The 21,248-nt window shown below is 35.2% G+C and overlaps 1 long non-coding RNA gene across 1 annotated transcript; it reads left to right on the top strand.

Moving 5' to 3' along the window:
• Window positions 1-438: 438 nt before the first annotated feature.
• LOC141398898 (uncharacterized) lies at window positions 439-964 on the top strand. Its single transcript, XR_012411725.1, has 3 exons — window positions 439-570; window positions 636-781; window positions 849-964. It is a non-coding gene; the product is annotated as an uncharacterized lncRNA (long non-coding RNA).
• Window positions 965-21,248: the final 20,284 nt, after the last annotated feature.

Here is a 21,248-nt window from a genome sequence, read left to right as displayed (position 1 = left end):
TCTTAGTCAAGGTGACATTAAGGTCGTATCTGTGTGTGGAATAAACAAAAAGAATCAACTCTGCGAAGAAGTTAGGACAATAGGGAACGTAAGATTAGTCGAATTACCATTCAAGCTATTGGCCGCGAGGTGTCACTTAGCTGATAATTTAAATATGTAAGTGCTTGGTAATAAGAATTTGTTTTATTATATTCATTTAAGTCAAAAAAATTTAACCGTGGACGTCACAAAGCCAAATTTTGAGCCGAGTGCAAAGGAGAAATGAAATTTGGGACAAAAAATCCGGACACCTTATTCCGTATAAACCTCATAATATTTTCGACGATTTCTAATTCCTTTTTGTCCGTTTTCCTTGAATATTTTGGTGGTGGTGATCTCTATATTTATTGTCAACAGATATCTGTCAGTCAACTTACATGTTTGTTTTGATACGTTTGTCCTTTGTTTTGGTATTATTTGTTTTGGCAAACAAAAGTAAACATATTAAAGTGTTCATGTAAACTAAAAAAAGAAAAAAAAAAACTAAAACAAGAAGCTGAGTAAATCGATTTACATGGAGTTGGTAATAAAGTAAGTTGTGTTATGCATTTTCGTCTGGATATTGTATTGTTTTGTATAATCTTCATCTTCAACAGATGTGAGGCCCTCTGAATATTTCGAACTATGTTTATTATGTTCGGAATACTGAATTGCCAAAAAATATCATGATCATAGAGTGTTTTATGACGTGAAAAAGTGATCGAATAGCGTTATGCGAATTGTTTATGGTTTTAAACTACAGGTAACATATTGTAATCAATCATGATCGTCTTGATTTCGCAAAGAAATTTTGTTTGTTTTTCTTTTAGGACTGGTGTCATAAACTTAATGAAGGGACATGCCTGAATCTACCTGATATAGTCGACGAATATTGGTGAAATTAATGGGCAAATAGTTTTATTATTTATTTGCGGCAATACTGGAGTTTCTTATATAAAATATTTGTCATTGTGACCTGAATTTAGTTACGGAATTATGATTTTAAGAAGTGAATTTTTATAGTGACAATTAAGTGTTTTTGTTTTCGATTCAAGTAAAATTGATTTGAATATGCATGGTGGAATAAATTGGTGTGTACGTATGCGTATGCCGAAAATAAAACATCTGGTGTTTACTTCCTTTGGGGTATGTTTCACACAGAATAAAGGAATGTATCAGTATTTAAGGTGTTGTCCATGCATGGTACCTATAAGTTGGCCTTTAAGGGTTTCCACTTCGTATAGATTTTTGCCTATAGCCTTTCTTATTCGACATTTGAGCCATGGCTTACAGAGTTTGGCGTTGATGCCTTTGGTGAAATTACTCTGTATGAAGTTCTTTCTGTAAACTTCTTGCCCCTCTTGGAATTGGACTATGCGGGATCTCTTATTGTAGCTTTGGCTATTCTTCTGGTAAGCTTCGTGCAGTTTTTCTGATATGCTTTGCTGAATTAATTGCATTTTGGCAGCCTTTGGCAATACCTGTACATCACCATCACACAATGCCCCGAGTTTTTTTAGAATTTGATATACATCAGCGTGTGTAATCATGTTGTACCCAAATAGGGCATAATAAGGGGTAATACCTGTGGATGTGTGTACGGTTGACCTAAGTGCGGCTTCTATTTTGGACAAGTTTTCATCCCATGTACTCTGGTCGTCATTGAGGAAAGTCCTTATGGCTGCCAAAATGGACTGATTGACTCTCTCGCTTGCATTGGACTGTGGTGCATGCATGGCGGTGCGCATATGGTGTATTCCATACATTTTTAGAAGTTCCCGAAACATGTCACTAACGAATTGTTTTCCGTTGTCGGAATGCAATGTTTCGGGGACTCCAAACTTATGAAATACCTCATTAATGAGGAATTTCATTACCGCCTTTGTTGTAGCCTTAGGCAAAGCTTTCAGTAATACAAACTTCGTCCTATGGTCCAACACAACGAATATATGGGTGTTACCACATTTTGTCCTTGGATAAGGACCAAGGAAATCCACATAAATTTTTTGAAACGGGCGTTCTGTGGTGGTTTCTTGACCCATGGTTGTACGTAGTGTTTGTTTGGGGTGTTTACATTCTTTGCAAGTTTGACAGTCACTTATAAAACGTCTCACATCAGAAGCCAGAGTGGGCCAGTAGAAGAATTCTCGAATATTGTGAATTGTTTTTCCCACTCCACCATGGCAAGTATTGCTTTCATGCGACCTTTTAATTATGCCATGAGTCAGTTTAGAAGGGACCCATATTTTCCAGCAATTCACATCATCATCAAGATTCCCTACAGAAAAATTTGTCTTTTTATAGACAACCCCATCCATTACTTTAAGATCTGGTAGTTGGTCTCTATTTTGATCCACAGCGTCTTTTATTGCAACATACTCTGTACTTTGGAATTCGTCAGAGTCCAAATCAATCGTTGGATGTTCTAGGAATATTTCTTCCATATCAAGCCGCGAAAGCATGTCCGGAACGACATTCTTGGAGCCCTTGCGGTGCTCGATAGAGAATTTGTACCCTTGGAGCTTAAGACTCCATCGGGCAAGTCGGCCATTTAGATCCTGATGTTTCATCAGCCATTTCAGACTTGAGTGGTCTGTAATGACCGTGAAATCCATCAGTTCTATGTACTGGCGAAACTTTTCGATGGCCAATACCACCGCAAGGCATTCCTTTTCGGTGGTGGTATAATTTTTTTGAGCAGGATTTAGCTTTTTCGAAAAGTACTCAATGGGGTGTTCACCTCCATCTGAGTCCTTTTGAAAGAGTACTGCCCCCACACCTACATTGGATGCGTCGCATTGTACAAAAAATGGCTTGTCAAAGTTGGGACTTACTAACACTGGGCTTGATATCAGTCGGCGTTTGAGTTCTTCAAACGCTACTTTTGCTTCGCATGTAAACTGAAATCTAGATGACTTTTTAAGAGTATCAGTGATAGGAGCAGTTAAAGTGGAGAAGTCGGGAATAAATCGCCGATACCATCCGACGGTCCCTAGAAATTTTCGGACGTCCTTGGCGGTCCTAGGCGGATTTATTTTGACGATGGCCTCTACTTTACTTGGGTCAGTTTTGAGTTTCCCATCCCCGACTATGTATCCCAGATACTTCAGTTCTTTATAACAGAACTTGGACTTCTGCATATTTATGGTTAAACCGTCTTTTTTAGTGACCTTGTTGAGTTCCCTGGCATCAAGACAGAGTCTATTCTTGTTAGGTTTCACAACAAGAGTCACTCGGTTGTTCCAGGAGGCATTGGCCATTTAGATCCTGATGTTTCATCAGCCATTTCAGACTTGAGTGGTCTGTAATGACCGTGAAATCCATCAGTTCTATGTACTGGCGAAACTTTTCGATGGCCAATACCACCGCAAGGCATTCCTTTTCGGTGGTGGTATAATTTTTTTGAGCAGGATTTAGCTTTTTCGAAAAGTACTCAATGGGGTGTTCACCTCCATCTGAGTCCTTTTGAAAGAGTACTGCCCCCACACCTACATTGGATGCGTCGCATTGTACAAAAAATGGCTTGTCAAAGTTGGGACTTACTAACACTGGGCTTGATATCAGTCGGCGTTTGAGTTCTTCAAACGCTACTTTTGCTTCGCATGTAAACTGAAATCTAGATGACTTTTTAAGAGTATCAGTGATAGGAGCAGTTAAAGTGGAGAAGTCGGGAATAAATCGCCGATACCATCCGACGGTCCGTAGAAATTTTCGGACGTCCTTGGCGGTCCTAGGCGGATTTATTTTGACGATGGCCTCTACTTTACTTGGGTCAGTTTTGAGTTTCCCATCCCCGACTATGTATCCCAGATACTTCAGTTCTTTATAACAGAACTTGGACTTCTGCATATTTATGGTTAAACCGGCTTCGGATAGCTTCGTTCCGACGGTTTTTATCATATCGATGTGGGTTTCGAAATTTGATGAAACTATTAAAAGGTCATCTAAATATACGAAAACCTTGTCTCTTAGTTCGGATGGGACCACCTTATCCATCAATCTGCAAAGGCGTTGTGCGGCGTTGCACAGTCCAAAGGGCATTACTCGAAATTGGTAATGTGGCCTCCCTTGGACTGTGAACGCCGTCTTTGGTCGGCTTGATTCCTCGAGGGGAATCTGCCAAAACGCGTCTTTTAGGTCTATAGCAGAGATGTAATAAGTGTCGCCTAACCTACTAAGCAGACCATCGATATTGGGTAGTGGGTAAGCGTCTTTTTTAGTGACCTTGTTGAGTTCCCTGGCATCAAGACAGAGTCTATTCTTGTTAGGTTTCACAACAAGAGTCACTCGGTTGTTCCAGGAGGCATTGGTTGCAGGTTCAATCACATTTAATGACAGCATTCTGTCTATTTCTGCATATACCAACTTTTGAACCGCCGGCGAAACTGGAAAATATCTCATTTTTCTGGGTTCAGAGTCCCCAGTATCGATAATATGTTGTTCAATAGTGGTCTTTCCGAGGCCATATTTGGAAAAACATCTGAAAGCCATTTTAGCATGTTCTAATTGGATATGTTGGCAATGGGTTAGGTCATGTACCTTCGGGTCATCATTATTCAACAGACTGAGTTCACTGATGGGATTATTAATGAAGGATATTTGAATACCGAAAATTTTCCAAAAGTCGTATCCTAATATAAGTTCTTGGGATAAACTAGGAACCAGATAAAATGTCATAACTTCTGTTCTGTTGTTACACGTTATATTAACTTTGACCTTGCCGACTATATGTTGCCCACGCCCATCTGCAGTACGAATGGTCGAATGAAAATCAAAAATTTCGACATTCATTTTCTGAACGTTCTCAACGCCATTTCGGCCAAGACACGACACAGAGGCTCCACTGTCCATTAACCCTTTGAGTGTAATGTTATTCAGTTGGACCTCTAGGTAGGGCCTAATGTCGTTGTCGGAGCAAAGACTGGAAATGACGATAGATTTACGTTCAGCTTTTCTGTTTTTGTACCTTTGTCGGGCTTTTAAAATCTTTTCAGATGGCTTGGGGGAAAAGTCGTTAAAATTTGGCCACGAATTTTATTATAATTTTCTAGTCTAGTTTCGTAAGGTATAATTTTGGTGAGTGTAGAGTTTGTTTTGGAAGGTCTTGGTTGCAGTAATTTTACAGAAGGTAAATCTTTACTGTTTCTTGAGATTATTGGGGCGTTTTGGGGTTCGAACATGATGGCCCCGTCCTCATCATGCTCTTGGAACCGTTTTCCTTGCATCTAGGACATTTGGGTGTCGTCACGTTCTCGAACCCACACCTATAACAAAATATTGCTCGTTGTGCAGATTCACATTCAACGAATGTATGTCCTGGAACTTTGCAGTTCCAGCATACTATGGACCTTGGCGTTGAATTTAGATTCAAAGCTTCCAATTGATGTTCGGGGGTAGTATTTATATCATCGAACTCATTGCACCATTCAAGTGCATGATCGAGTTCATTTACCCTGCGATTTGGTACTGGCTGCCTGTGGTAACTAGATCGCTTTGACAGGTTTCTCTCGGCTCTCCTGCATTCTTCAATAAGCTGATCCATATTGAAAATATGCATTGGAAAGATGAGCTGATTGAGACCATCTTTCAAGTTATCTTTTATGAGGCGAACCAATTCTATTTCCGGAATAGGAGAACGCATCTGGTTATTTAAATTTATAATCTCCTGCAAATACATATCTGAATTTTCATTGTATTGTTGCCTACGTTCCATAATTCGACGTTGTATTTCGAAATCACTTTCGAATTTTTGGAACTTTTTTTCAGATTATATTTTAAACATTCCCACTCACATGTTGGATTCTGTCGCCTAAAAGACCAAAACCATTCATAAGCATTACCCGCAAGTAGGTGGTGGAAACCTTTTAGGAGAAGTGGAAATGGACAATTTGTATCTTCCCTAATTGTCTCTACTCTAAATATAAACTCTTCTTCGCTAACCGATTTATTACCACCATCAAATTGTATTCCCCATTTTTCTAGATCCCAATGGTTTGGAATTCTAGGTGCAATATTCATAGCTGTGGCTGTTGCATAGTGTTGTTGAGGTGGCATAGGAAAATAAGTCGGTGGCACTTGGAAAATTGGTGGAGGTACTTGAAAGTTGGTTGCATTTGGCTGATGTTGTGTGTTGGGTTGTTCAGTCCTTGGAATAAATTGTGGACGTGTGTTTATGAAAGGTAGTCCTTGATTACGACCTATGTTGTAGTGGTTTGGAAATTGTTGTTGCTGTTGGATGCTTGGCATATGTTGCCTTGGCACACGGTTCGTATTGGCTACATGCTGATGAAGTAGACGATTTTGAATAGATCCTAGATTTTCGTTATTCCTACTTGAGAAAGATGTTTCCCTTTCGGACCGAATACTTTCCCTTACAATTTGTGGAATCATACTTTGTAAATGTTCGTTTACTTCTCGCATTGACCTAGCATTTGCTGCACCAACTGATGCTGCAACATAGTCACGTAAGGATAATCCGTTTTCATTCACAGTGGGATTGTTTAGTGTGGGTCGGTTGTTATCTCTTTGAGATTGAAATTGTTGCCTAATACCAATAGCCGTGTTACTACTGTATTCTGGTGAAGGAATAGAATTGTCAATGGTAGAGGTGGATGCGTTTTGACGCCCTAAAGATATATTTAGTTCTGCTTGAATTGGTGATGAATTGGAAGAAGTAGTAGCAGATGCCGTTGTGGTTGCTACAGTTGCAGAAGGCATTGTGTTTGGAATAGCGGAAGATGTTGTGGCGGTACTAGCAGTGGTAGTGACACCAGCAGTGGTTGTATCACCAGCGGTAGTTGCCGCGGAATTAGCTGTTTTATTGGACGACATTGAAAGAAGTTTCATATTCCAAAACGACATAAGGATAGATTTTTTAACAACTGAAGTATGTTATCTAATACTTTTTCAAAATAGACTTTCTGATGTATGGTCGTTAGGTATTTTTAGTAAATAATTTTTTTGTTTTACTGTTTTTGTGAATAATCGTTTATAGGTTTGGCCTAAGTACTTGTAACTCTTGAAAGGAACATTTCGTATCTCATCAAATGGATGAAATAATATGCTATAGGCATCAATATATAGTTATTTACTAATCTATTGGTTAGTTCAATATATGTTGCTACCAATATTATTTCTTTTATGAAATTTTACTTTAATTATTTTGGGAATAATTAAATAAATTTTGTTGACAAAAATAAAATTTCTCTGCTGAAGATTTTAGGTATTAAGTATTAAATTTGTACAGAAAACACTAACTATAATAAACTCTGTATCCGTAACTCCTCGAAAGCAGTGAGAAAGCAATTAATCCAAGGCGACATGGATCCTATGGGTAAGACTTTTCTTACTTCAAACGATTTGTTAATGAACACATTGTTTTCCAAAGTCTGACTGTCTATCGGAAAATGTAGCAACACAGGCTTAGAAATAAAACTGTTCTTACCGGGACTTACAGAACCTCAAGGCATTCAAAACTTGGAATAGCTTATAGTGTCCGATGTAATGCCTTGTTAGGCTTCAGTTGCCTGGACGTTGGGCGCCATTTGTAATGGATCAAGTTGGGTATTATAAAGCGGTGGCACTCTTAGTTGTGGCTGCGGCTTGAGCTCGCCGGAAATGGGGGGTTCTTTTCGCTTTTAATCCATTTACAAAATAAAATAAGTGCCAGGTGGACTAAAGTTCTCGTAGAATAGGCAAGATGGAGAAAACTAAAACCTTCGTCGCAAAGAGATAATATTTTAACAACTGGTTTGACGAGTAGGAACCTGGTGTAATTGTTCCTTGGGCTGCCCACCCTCTTCTGATCACGCTAAGATCATCCTATGGGATTCTTCATTGCCCTCATTAAAGGTTTATTACTGGAAAAATCCCCCTTCTACTATGAGAATGTTCCTTTGCTGAGCTACGTACCTGGCCTTCTTATATTAATTCAAAACATGATAGTTTCTTTTTTTTTAAAGATTTACATGATACAATTCAATTTATTATGTAAAAATAAATATATATAACCTTATTTTATAATTTTGTGTATACGCATATCAAGATCTAGTATAATAGTTTTTTAATAATTTCGGTATAATTTTGTTAGAATACAATAATATTTTTTTGTACAATTTGGTTTTTATGGATTAATAGTTTTTGACTTGATTTTAAGGGGATTAAAATAGCTTTTTTTGTATATTTATACTTAGTATAATTTACTCATTATTTAAATTGCAGTTTTTAAGAAAAGTTGTCGTACAGAATTTTTGTTAGCAATTTTAACTGCTTTGGATAATTTCGAAGATTATAATATTTAAACTTTTCTAAGTTCTTTGGAATGTATTGATTTTTGTGAACTTGAGTTTATTATGCACTATTTGTGCTTTTCATAATCGGACATGTGTGTTGATACCGTTATAACCACATGGGTCGACTTGCTTGGTGAGACGCTGGGTCAAGCCCTAAAGTGGTGTACAGCCTGTTCTTGGATTCAATTTATAGGTTCAAAGATAGAAGGTCTTGAACTACTCCTCTTATAAAATATGATTTTTGGCTAAGCATTCCACTGTGTTAACATTACTGTGATTGATTCTCGTGGCACGTTATAGCAATGGCCCTGGCCATAATTATAGCATGGTTTTTGTACTCACTGTTTCTATTTTTGATAAATTGATACTTGTAATTCACCCCGGGGTAAGAATCTGCTCCCACCACAACTGGAATTGTATTCTATTTTCAGGAGCAAACGTTTTTGGCGGCAATACCCTAGTGAAATTATATTCAGTTGCACATGTTATCACTCTATACTTTCACATTCTTTCAACTATTACTCACCCGGGACAACAAGGTATTTAAGTATTTGGCTTGTTAAATAGTTGATATGGAGAAGTAAGTTGTTATTTGTTAAAATTATTATAAAATTGATTTTTCATTAACTTTCTCCTCAGCTTATGCACTTAGTATTGCTGATATTGCAATCAGTACTGTACCCTTGGGAAACACGAGTAGAACTGTACTCTTCTTAAACTCAACGTTATCTGTCCCAACTATCTTACTCTATCACCGCCATCTGCATAAGCCGGTCTTAGTCAAGGTGACATTAAGGTCGTATCTGTGTGTGGAATAAACAAAAAGAATCAACTCTGCGAAGAAGTTAGGACAATAGGGAACGTAAGATTAGTCGAATTACCATTCAAGCTATTGGCCGCGAGGTGTCACTTAGCTGATAATTTAAATATGTAAGTGCTTGGTAATAAGAATTTGTTTTATTATATTCATTTAAGTCAAAAAAATTTAACCGTGGACGTCACAATTTATTCAAACAAAGCAAATTTATTTATTTTTAAAACAATATTTAGCATAGTGTCCACAAATATGTATTACATAACCTGACTTAGCTTACATTGATGGATATTTATACATGTGCCTTTGACCACATCTTCCACAATTGTTGTTGTCTTTATACTGTTGTTCGTTTTGATGGTGTTGCTGCTGACGATATTGTTGTTGTTGCTGAGAACTGGTGCTGTTATTCTTTCTCATAGATGGGCTTTCTCGCACGCCAGCGTTGCTGTGGTTTGTTTCTCTTTTTCGTTGTTAAAACATAAATAAACAACCCGTAAATGTTTATTTACAGTTAGGCAAGAAAAGTATTGCAAAAACCAAAATTGTAGAAAATTTCATATTAATTGTTCGTTTATGGCGACAAATTATGTAAAAACTATACGGGTTTTTGTGCAAATATCTTGCTATAGGTCCTTACAATAATATTCCGTCAAAATATGCAAAGGTTATTTGCGATTTACAACAAATACGGTCAAAAATAAGAATTAACTTCTATTTGGGGGTGACAATAAAAGTATTGCAAAAATTATCAAATCGATGGTTTCTCCGAGAATTGCCAAAGGTATGTTCCTTAATGAGTTGTCTATCCACTTTGGACATTCATTAGAGCATTAATGACCTTAGTTAAACCAAAAATTAAGGCTGGGTATGTTCCACTCTAAGGATACTGGTTCCCCAATTTTTAGTAAATCTTGATCCTTCGTTGGAGGACGTTTTTAGAGTTTTTTGTTAAATTGGACCCAAAAATTTTATGAGGGTTGATATCAGGATGTTGGCCCGATGTATTTAAGAGTTTTGTGTTGTTATATTACATCGGCAATTTACACAAATAAGATTAACATGTCATTATCTGGTCTTTGGAATGGTAGTAGTTGACTTTGTTTGAGCTTTCGGGATCGATTTTTCTGACTTTCAGACTAATGCTTATACAAATTTCTTAATGATGTCAGTGGGGATGTCTTCCCAATCATTATTATATCCGTGAACCCAATTTCGCATACTATTTTCCATGGTAAAGAATATAGTACCCAAATATTCGGTATTTAAGCTTCTCCAGTAGCGGTTTAATTTCCATATTTGATATGTTTTATTTAATTTGGCGCAATTTTTTGGATTTATTATGATAGCAGAGGATAATATCTATACACTTAGTAAAAATTAAATCATATCAATACCATTTAGAGACGAAATAGTGCTCTGTCGTAGGTCGTTTCAAAATACTACACTGGTGTCAATTTTTTCCATATACTTTCCAAAGGTATTTCGATGTTCTCAAAGCCAAAATCGGACTGTTTTGCATTGTTCCATTATCCTACAATACATATTGAGTCAAATATTCATTCTTGGCATACATGCCTGTGGCCGATTCGTCATTGTTTATTGTTAATATGGTCCCATGCGTTTTTTACCTGCCTGATGACCCTCCATGACCGCATTTTTTATCACTGAACTTTATTGCATTCAATACTGTTAGTCTATTATTAGCCGCAAAAGTCATAAAAATGCATAATGACCGAAAAAAATTGCAAAAATTTTGTAGTTTTATGGTACTGATTTTCCCGTTGCAATACTTTTATTGTCACCCCCAAGTAGTAGTTAATTCTTATTTTTGACCGTATTTGTTATAAATCGTAAATAACCTTTGCATATTTTGATGGAATGTTGTTGTAAGGACCTATAGCAAGAGATTTGCACAAAAACGAACATTTAATATGCAATTTTCTACAATTTTAGTTTTTGCAATACTTTTCTTGCCTAACTGTATGTTGTATTTTATTTTTAACATAATAGTTTTTTGTAATTGTTTAGATGTCGTCTGTGTGTTAAAAATATTAAAAAAGTAAAACAATTCTAACAAAAACGCCGGTTTTTTTACCTTAAAAAATATTTAAGAGTAATTTTGACCATCTATGTTCTTTCTGTTGACTCTGCTGCTGCTTCTGCTACGACCTCTGCTTTGACGACTGATATGCATGACATTTCCGTTTGTTGTTGTAGCACTCTCTTCTTTCATGCTTGTTTCTGCATTCTATTGGGAAATGATGACTGTTTTTGCAAATTCAACGGTTTTTTGTAACGGTGGATTGGTTTCTTGTAATAGACGCACGAATATGTGACATTTTGGAATTCATGTTGGCAATAAAAACATCTCGACAATATCATCGACAAAAATTAAAACTCCTTCTATATCTCCTAAAGATCTCTCATGGCTCTATAAAATATTTCAATTGAAGCATTTGTGCCAAAAGGAAGTCTTAAATATTGATATCTAACAAAAGGTGTTTAAAAAGTACATAAATCAGACCTTTTTTCATCTAGCTTGAGACACCAAAAACCTGAACATGCATCTAAACGCGAAAGCAAGATGCTTTTTTTAACTTTGACCTAATATCATCTATATTTTGCAATGACATTGTTCCCTCATTATGTATTTGTTTAAATTTCTGGGATCAAGACACTGTTACGACAATAGAATTCACCCAAGATGTTGGTTTTGTGACTCTTTGTACTACTAGCATGCTCTCCAATCAATCTAATTCTTTTTCAAAGAGTTTAATGCACCTACGACAATATTGCAATTTTTTGGTTTTCTTTATAAACTTCTACTTTTATACTTACTTTTATATTTATTGTACCTATCGGACAAGAGAATATGCGGTCATTTGGAATGAATTCGCGAAAGTTACAGGGTGTTTTTAATGACTTTGCCCGTGAGAATCGTATTTGTTTTCTGTAAACATTTATTCAAACAAAGCAAATTTATTTATTTTTAAAACAATATTTAGCATAGTGTCCACAAATATGTATTACATAACCTGCACTTAGCTTACATTGATGGATATTTATACATGTGCCTTTGACCAGATCTTCCACAATTGTTGTTGTCTTTATACTGTTGTTCGTTTTGATGGTGTTGCTGCTGACGATATTGTTGTTGTTGCTGAGAACTGGTGCTGTTATTCTTTCTCATAGATGGGCTTTCTCGCACGCCAGCGTTGCTGTGGTTTGTTTCTCTTTTTCGTTGTTAAAACATAAATAAACAACCCGTAAATGTTTATTTATGTTGTATTTTATTTTTAACATAATAGTTTTTTGTAATTGTTTAGATGTCGTCTGTGTGTTAAAAATATTAAAAAAGTAAAACAATTCTAACAAAAACGCCGGTTTTTTTACCTTAAAAAATATTTAAGAGTAATTTTGACCATCTATGTTCTTTCTGTTGACTCTGCTGCTGCTTCTGCTACGACCTCTGCTTTGACGACTGATATGCATGACATTTCCGTTTGTTGTTGTAGCACTCTCTTCTTTCATGCTTGTTTCTGCATTCTATTGGGAAATGATGACTGTTTTTGCAAATTCAACGGTTTTTTGTAACGGTGGATTGGTTTCTTGTAATAGACGCACGAATATGTGACATTTTGGAATTCATGTTGGCAATAAAAACATCTCTAACCAACGATTCTCTTAATTCACCAAATTCACAGTTTCTACTTAAATTTTCCAAATCGAACCAAAATCACTTATGTTTTCACATGACTTCTGCTTTCGCACAAAAAATTTGAATTTCACTTCTGCTATTGTAGCCTTATCTACATATATCAAGATTGAATGCATTAAATATTTCCATATTGTGACTACCCATTGATTGCAATAAAATAGCAACTTTCCCTTTTTTCAGACTCTATCAAGTCCTGTGGTCAATAAATATATTTAAAATTGTTGCCACCACTTTTTCCATTCTGCAGCACTTTCATTCTCTAAATTTGTGGATGTGAACAATTTCGGCAATCACGAAGAAAAATTTGCACTCCGCTTAACTACGCTTTCAGTCATATTGGATAATGCATTTGAGTTTTTGCAATTTTATTTTTGTTTGCGCACGACTGTTTGACTGACTGTCTTTTTAATTGGCTGCTTACTTTAGACAACACTCACTCCTGACACCATGCTGTGTTTTATATATTGAAAGACAAAGTTATAATCAACTTAAAGAGTGTTTTATTATTTCAGTCTTTACAGCATAAGTTAAGAATAGACAATAGACTTATAACTAGTAATCTATAATTCTAGAAACAGTATAGTCTCGATAATCTGGATACTCGTTAATCCGGACAACTCGGTAATCTGGACACCAGAATTATTTACATTGAAGACTCGGTAATCCGGCATCACATATTTTTCTTACATCGATAATCCGGACATTAATATTGCGTGTTGCGTGTTCCTTTCCTTTAAAGGAATTAGTTCATTTCCCTCCGTTTAGTGAGAAAGATATTTGACAAAGAAATTTTTAAATCCTTTAAAGCGTTGGGATTAATAGCTTAGTTTTTATTGGGATTTTTAGCTAAAAGAGGAAACGACTAGATAGACCTTGTATAGGAATTTCAATAAGTTAAAAAAACGTATGGCCCCTTTTATTTTCTTTCTTTGACATTCTAAATCATCGATTCAAATTCCATTTTGTCTTATTCCTAAGCTATAAGATTTATATAAAACAATATATTTTTTTTGGTTTCTTGGACGAGATGAGGTGGTTTGGTGATGTTATGGCTAAATATTCACCATAATGAGATGAGTGCATTTGAGTTCTAAAGTTCTATCAATAGTCATAAGAGCCTCATGTCCCATGGGCAAGCGAAATCAATATATGAGGAAAAGTCAAAATTTTTCAGTTTCCATGAAGCCAAGGTTTGCACTATTATAATACGCGAACTATTGTAGTTTACCAGTAACTATGACTATTGCTGGATTAATTTAGATGTTTTTGTACAAAGCTCAAAAATTTAGCAAAAAAATTTAATTTACGTGGTAGTTACGACCGCGTAAAGGAAAAAACATAGGTAAAAACACGTTGAAGCTAAACAGGTTTACATTGCTATTCGATTTCTGATTAAACTATTCAAATGACGGACATCTGCCCAAAGTAAAAGTAGGAGAATACAAAATGAAGATTAAACTTCTAATGTATCACTTTCCAAAATTTCCACTGCATCCACCTTTTATGGATGCTGACATTTTGAAGCCGGATTTCAGATGTTTTTTGTATTTTTTATGTAACTGGGACGCGCATTCGGATATTTCGAAAAACCAATTATAGGATTTCGCATAATCTGATATGTATATTGAGTATGTAGCCCACACAGCAGCAGAGTAATCTACTGCCAAAGGCCAAAATTTTGTGCGATATTTTTTCTAAAAAACCTATTTTTTGGGTACAGTATTTACAATATCGTTTTGAGTATGCTGGTACCCCACGATATTTTAGTTTTTCGACGATCCGGATCATATGAATCACAGATCGTAAAAATCCATCTACTAGAACGGCGGAAATGGCTACTGCAAAAATTGAAAAATTTGCGAAAAATGTTTTTCAAAATATCGCTGACTAATTCGCGTCTTATGTGGATATGGAAACGATCCAATGAAGAAAGTGAATCATAACTATCTTACTCTATCACCGCCATCTGCATAAGCCGGTCTTAGTCAAGGTGACATTAAGGTCGTATCTGTGTGTGGAATAAACAAAAAGAATCAACTCTGCGAAGAAGTTAGGACAATAGGGAACGTAAGATTAGTCGAATTACCATTCAAGCTATTGGCCGCGAGGTGTCACTTAGCTGATAATTTAAATATGTAAGTGCTTGGTAATAAGAATTTGTTTTATTATATTCATTTAAGTCAAAAAAATTTAACCGTGGACGTCACAATTTATTCAAACAAAGCAAATTTATTTATTTTTAAAACAATATTTAGCATAGTGTCCACAAATATGTATTACATAACCTGACTTAGCTTACATTGATGGATATTTATACATGTGCCTTTGACCACATCTTCCACAATTGTTGTTGTCTTTATACTGTTGTTCGTTTTGATGGTGTTGCTGCTGACGATATTGTTGTTGTTGCTGAGAACTGGTGCTGTTATTCTTTCTCATAGATGGGCTTTCTCGCACGCCAGCGTTGCTGTGGTTTGTTTCTCTTTTTCGTTGTTAAAACATAAATAAACAACCCGTAAATGTTTATTTACAGTTAGGCAAGAAAAGTATTGCAAAAACCAAAATTGTAGAAAATTTCATATTAATTGTTCGTTTATGGCGACAAATTATGTAAAAACTATACGGGTTTTTGTGCAAATATCTTGCTATAGGTCCTTACAATAATATTCCGTCAAAATATGCAAAGGTTATTTGCGATTTACAACAAATACGGTCAAAAATAAGAATTAACTTCTATTTGGGGGTGACAATAAAAGTATTGCAAAAATTATCAAATCGATGGTTTCTCCGAGAATTGCCAAAGGTATGTTCCTTAATGAGTTGTCTATCCACTTTGGACATTCATTAGAGCATTAATGACCTTAGTTAAACCAAAAATTAAGGCTGGGTATGTTCCACTCTAAGGATACTGGTTCCCCAATTTTTAGTAAATCTTGATCCTTCGTTGGAGGACGTTTTTAGAGTTTTTTGTTAAATTGGACCCAAAAATTTTATGAGGGTTGATATCAGGATGTTGGCCCGATGTATTTAAGAGTTTTGTGTTGTTATATTACATCGGCAATTTACACAAATAAGATTAACATGTCATTATCTGGTCTTTGGAATGGTAGTAGTTGACTTTGTTTGAGCTTTCGGGATCGATTTTTCTGACTTTCAGACTAATGCTTATACAAATTTCTTAATGATGTCAGTGGGGATGTCTTCCCAATCATTATTATATCCGTGAACCCAATTTCGCATACTATTTTCCATGGTAAAGAATATAGTACCCAAATATTCGGTATTTAAGCTTCTCCAGTAGCGGTTTAATTTCCATATTTGATATGTTTTATTTAATTTGGCGCAATTTTTTGGATTTATTATGATAGCAGAGGATAATATCTATACACTTAGTAAAAATTAAATCATATCAATACCATTTAGAGACGAAATAGTGCTCTGTCGTAGGTCGTTTCAAAATACTACACTGGTGTCAATTTTTTCCATATACTTTCCAAAGGTATTTCGATGTTCTCAAAGCCAAAATCGGACTGTTTTGCATTGTTCCATTATCCTACAATACATATTGAGTCAAATATTCATTCTTGGCATACATGCCTGTGGCCGATTCGTCATTGTTTATTGTTAATATGGTCCCATGCGTTTTTTACCTGCCTGATGACCCTCCATGACCGCATTTTTTATCACTGAACTTTATTGCATTCAATACTGTTAGTCTATTATTAGCCGCAAAAGTCATAAAAATGCATAATGACCGAAAAAAATTGCAAAAATTTTGTAGTTTTATGGTACTGATTTTCCCGTTGCAATACTTTTATTGTCACCCCCAAGTAGTAGTTAATTCTTATTTTTGACCGTATTTGTTATAAATCGTAAATAACCTTTGCATATTTTGATGGAATGTTGTTGTAAGGACCTATAGCAAGAGATTTGCACAAAAAACCGTATAGTTTTTACATAATTTGTTGCCATAAACGAACATTTAATATGAAATTTTCTACAATTTTGGTTTTTGCAATACTTTTCTTGCCTAACTGTATGTTGTATTTTATTTTTAACATAATAGTTTTTTGTAATTGTTTAGATGTCGTCTGTGTGTTAAAAATATTAAAAAAGTAAAACAATTCTAACAAAAACGCCGGTTTTTTTACCTTAAAAAATATTTAAGAGTAATTTTGACCATCTATGTTCTTTCTGTTGACTCTGCTGCTGCTTCTGCTACGACCTCTGCTTTGACGACTGATATGCATGACATTTCCGTTTGTTGTTGTAGCACTCTCTTCTTTCATGCTTGTTTCTGCATTCTATTGGGAAATGATGACTGTTTTTGCAAATTCAACGGTTTTTTGTAACGGTGGATTGGTTTCTTGTAATAGACGCACGAATATGTGACATTTTTGAATTCATGTTGGCAATAAAAACATCTCGACAATATCATCGACAAAAATTAAAACTCCTTCTATATCTCCTAAAGATCTCTCATGGCTCTATAAAATATTTCAATTGAAGCATTTGTGCCAAAAGGAAGTCTTAGATATTGATATCTAACAAAAGGTGTTTAAAAAGTACATAAATCAGACCTTTTTTCATCTAGCTTGAGACACCAAAAACCTGAACATGCATCTAAACGCGAAAGCAAGATGCTTTTTTTAACTTTGACCTAATATCATCTATATTTTGCAATGACATTGTTCCCTCATTATGTATTTGTTTAAATTTCTGGGATCAAGACACTGTTACGACAATAGAATTCACCCAAGATGTTGGTTTTGTGACTCTTTGTACTACTAGCATGCTCTCCAATCAATCTAATTCTTTTTCAAAGAGTTTAATGCACCTACGACAATATTGCAATTTTTTGGTTTTCTTTATAAACTTCTACTTTTATACTTACTTTTATATTTATTGTACCTATCGGACAAGAGAATATGCGGTCATTTGGAATGAATTCGCGAAAGTTACAGGGTGTTTTTAATGACTTTGCCCGTGAGAATCGTATTTGTTTTCTGTAAACATTTATTCAAACAAAGCAAATTTATTTATTTTTAAAACAATATTTAGCATAGTGTCCACAAATATGTATTACATAACCTGCACTTAGCTTACATTGATGGATATTTATACATGTGCCTTTGACCAGATCTTCCACAATTGTTGTTGTCTTTATACTGTTGTTCGTTTTGATGGTGTTGCTGCTGACGATATTGTTGTTGTTGCTGAGAACTGGTGCTGTTATTCTTTCTCATAGATGGGCTTTCTCGCACGCCAGCGTTGCTGTGGTTTGTTTCTCTTTTTCGTTGTTAAAACATAAATAAACAACCCGTAAATGTTTATTTATGTTGTATTTTATTTTTAACATAATAGTTTTTTGTAATTGTTTAGATGTCGTCTGTGTGTTAAAAATATTAAAAAAGTAAAACAATTCTAACAAAAACGCCGGTTTTTTTACCTTAAAAAATATTTAAGAGTAATTTTGACCATCTATGTTCTTTCTGTTGACTCTGCTGCTGCTTCTGCTACGACCTCTGCTTTGACGACTGATATGCATGACATTTCCGTTTGTTGTTGTAGCACTCTCTTCTTTCATGCTTGTTTCTGCATTCTATTGGGAAATGATGACTGTTTTTGCAAATTCAACGGTTTTTTGTAACGGTGGATTGGTTTCTTGTAATAGACGCACGAATATGTGACATTTTGGAATTCATGTTGGCAATAAAAACATCTCTAACCAACGATTCTCTTAATTCACCAAATTCACAGTTTCTACTTAAATTTTCCAAATCGAACCAAAATCACTTATGTTTTCACATGACTTCTGCTTTCGCACAAAAAATTTGAATTTCACTTCTGCTATTGTAGCCTTATCTACATATATCAAGATTGAATGCATTAAATATTTCCATATTGTGACTACCCATTGAATGCAATAAAATAGCAACTTTCCCTTTTTTCAGACTCTATCAAGTCCTGTGGTCAATAAATATATTTAAAATTGTTGCCACCACTTTTTCCATTCTGCAGCACTTTCATTCTCTAAATTTGTGGATGTGAACAATTTCGGCAATCACGAAGAAAAATTTGCACTCCGCTTAACTACGCTTTCAGTCATATTGGATAATGCATTTGAGTTTTTGCAATTTTATTTTTGTTTGCGCACGACTGTTTGACTGACTGTCTTTTTAATTGGCTGCTTACTTTAGACAACACTCACTCCTGACACCATGCTGTGTTTTATATATTGAAAGACAAAGTTATAATCAACTTAAAGAGTGTTTTATTATTTCAGTCTTTACAGCATAAGTTAAGAATAGACAATAGACTTATAACTAGTAATCTATAATTCTAGAAACAGTATAGTCTCGATAATCTGGATACTCGTTAATCCGGACAACTCGGTAATCTGGACACCAGAATTATTTACATTGAAGACTCGGTAATCCGGCATCACATATTTTTCTTACATCGATAATCCGGACATTAATATTGCGTGTTGCGTGTTCCTTTCCTTTAAAGGAATTAGTTCATTTCCCTCCGTTTAGTGAGAAAGATATTTGACAAAGAAATTTTTAAATCCTTTAAAGCGTTGGGATTAATAGCTTAGTTTTTATTGGGATTTTTAGCTAAAAGAGGAAACGACTAGATAGACCTTGTATAGGAATTTCAATAAGTTAAAAAAACGTATGGCCCCTTTTATTTTCTTTCTTTGACATTCTAAATCATCGATTCAAATTCCATTTTGTCTTATTCCTAAGCTATAAGATTTATATAAAACAATATATTTTTTTTGGTTTCTTGGACGAGATGAGGTGGTTTGGTGATGTTATGGCTAAATATTCACCATAATGAGATGAGTGCATTTGAGTTCTAAAGTTCTATCAATAGTCATAAGAGCCTCATGTCCCATGGGCAAGCGAAATCAATATATGAGGAAAAGTCAAAATTTTTCAGTTTCCATGAAGCCAAGGTTTGCACTATTATAATACGCGAACTATTGTAGTTTACCAGTAACTATGACTATTGCTGGATTAATTTAGATGTTTTTGTACAAAGCTCAAAAATTTAGCAAAAAAATTTAATTTACGTGGTAGTTACGACCGCGTAAAGGAAAAAACATAGGTAAAAACACGTTGAAGCTAAACAGGTTTACATTGCTATTCGATTTCTGATTAAACTATTCAAATGACGGACATCTGCCCAAAGTAAAAGTAGGAGAATACAAAATGAAGATTAAACTTCTAATGTATCACTTTCCAAAATTTCCACTGCATCCACCTTTTATGGATGCTGACATTTTGAAGCCGGATTTCAGATGTTTTTTGTATTTTTTATGTAACTGGGACGCGCATTCGGATATTTCGAAAAACCAATTATAGGATTTCGCATAATCTGATATGTATATTGAGTATGTAGCCCACACAGCAGCAGAGTAATCTACTGCCAAAGGCCAAAATTTTGTGCGATATTTTTTCTAAAAAACCTATTTTTTGGGTACAGTATTTACAATATCGTTTTGAGTATGCTGGTACCCCACGATATTTTAGTTTTTCGACGATCCGGATCATATGAATCACAGATCGTAAAAATCCATCTACTAGAACGGCGGAAATGGCTACTGCAAAAATTGAAAAATTTGCGAAAAATGTTTTTCAAAATATCGCTGACTAATTCGCGTCTTATGTGGATATGGAAACGATCCAATGAAGAAAGTGAATCATAACTCGCGTTTGTGCGAAAACAGCGGTTTGAAAAATTTAGTGGCATGGGAGCTGTATCCGATTTATCCAAAAAATACTGTGTGATGCTACATCCACGGTTCTTGATGGATTTTATTGAAATATGTTTAGATCGATGTATTTTTTCACGGTTGATAGTGAAATCGGATGCGCACAAAAAGTGTATGCACTTTGTGCAAAATATAAGCGTTATACAGTTTGTTGCACACTAAACTGCAGACGATGCTACATCTTAGCGGCCAAAGTAAATCCTGGCAAATGTGTACAAATTAAAAGAGAAGAATTCGCTGTATTTGTAAACCGCATGCGCATCAAGTGTTTTTGAGGATTTCGCGATTTACACGCATTTCAAAATGAACATTACCCGATACAATTTTATTTCAGGATTATACCCCATTTAAAGGAACCCAACATTTATTTTAAAGATATCCTTATCTTCTGCTAGATGTTAGCGTGTTTTCGAGAAGTGATTAGAATAAAAAATGTGATTTATTGCGTGAAATTTATGGGTCGATTCTGTATTGCGACGCGAGTCGTGTCGCCAGTTGCAATTTTTACATTACGTATGGCAAAAGTCGCCAGACGACGTCAAATTCTGTCGCCATAAAATTCATTTTCCGGCGACAACAAATTAGCTGTCGCCGTGCATTTTTACAAACGAATAAAAATGA

The sequence above is a fragment of the Musca autumnalis genome, unplaced genomic scaffold, assembly GCF_047663935.1.
Source record: "Musca autumnalis isolate F117 unplaced genomic scaffold, ASM4766393v1 scaffold_3, whole genome shotgun sequence".
Taxonomy (NCBI): domain Eukaryota; kingdom Metazoa; phylum Arthropoda; class Insecta; order Diptera; family Muscidae; genus Musca; species Musca autumnalis.
The sequence above is the reverse complement of the archived record's forward strand: the minus strand, read 5'-3'. Positions and strand labels throughout refer to the sequence as shown.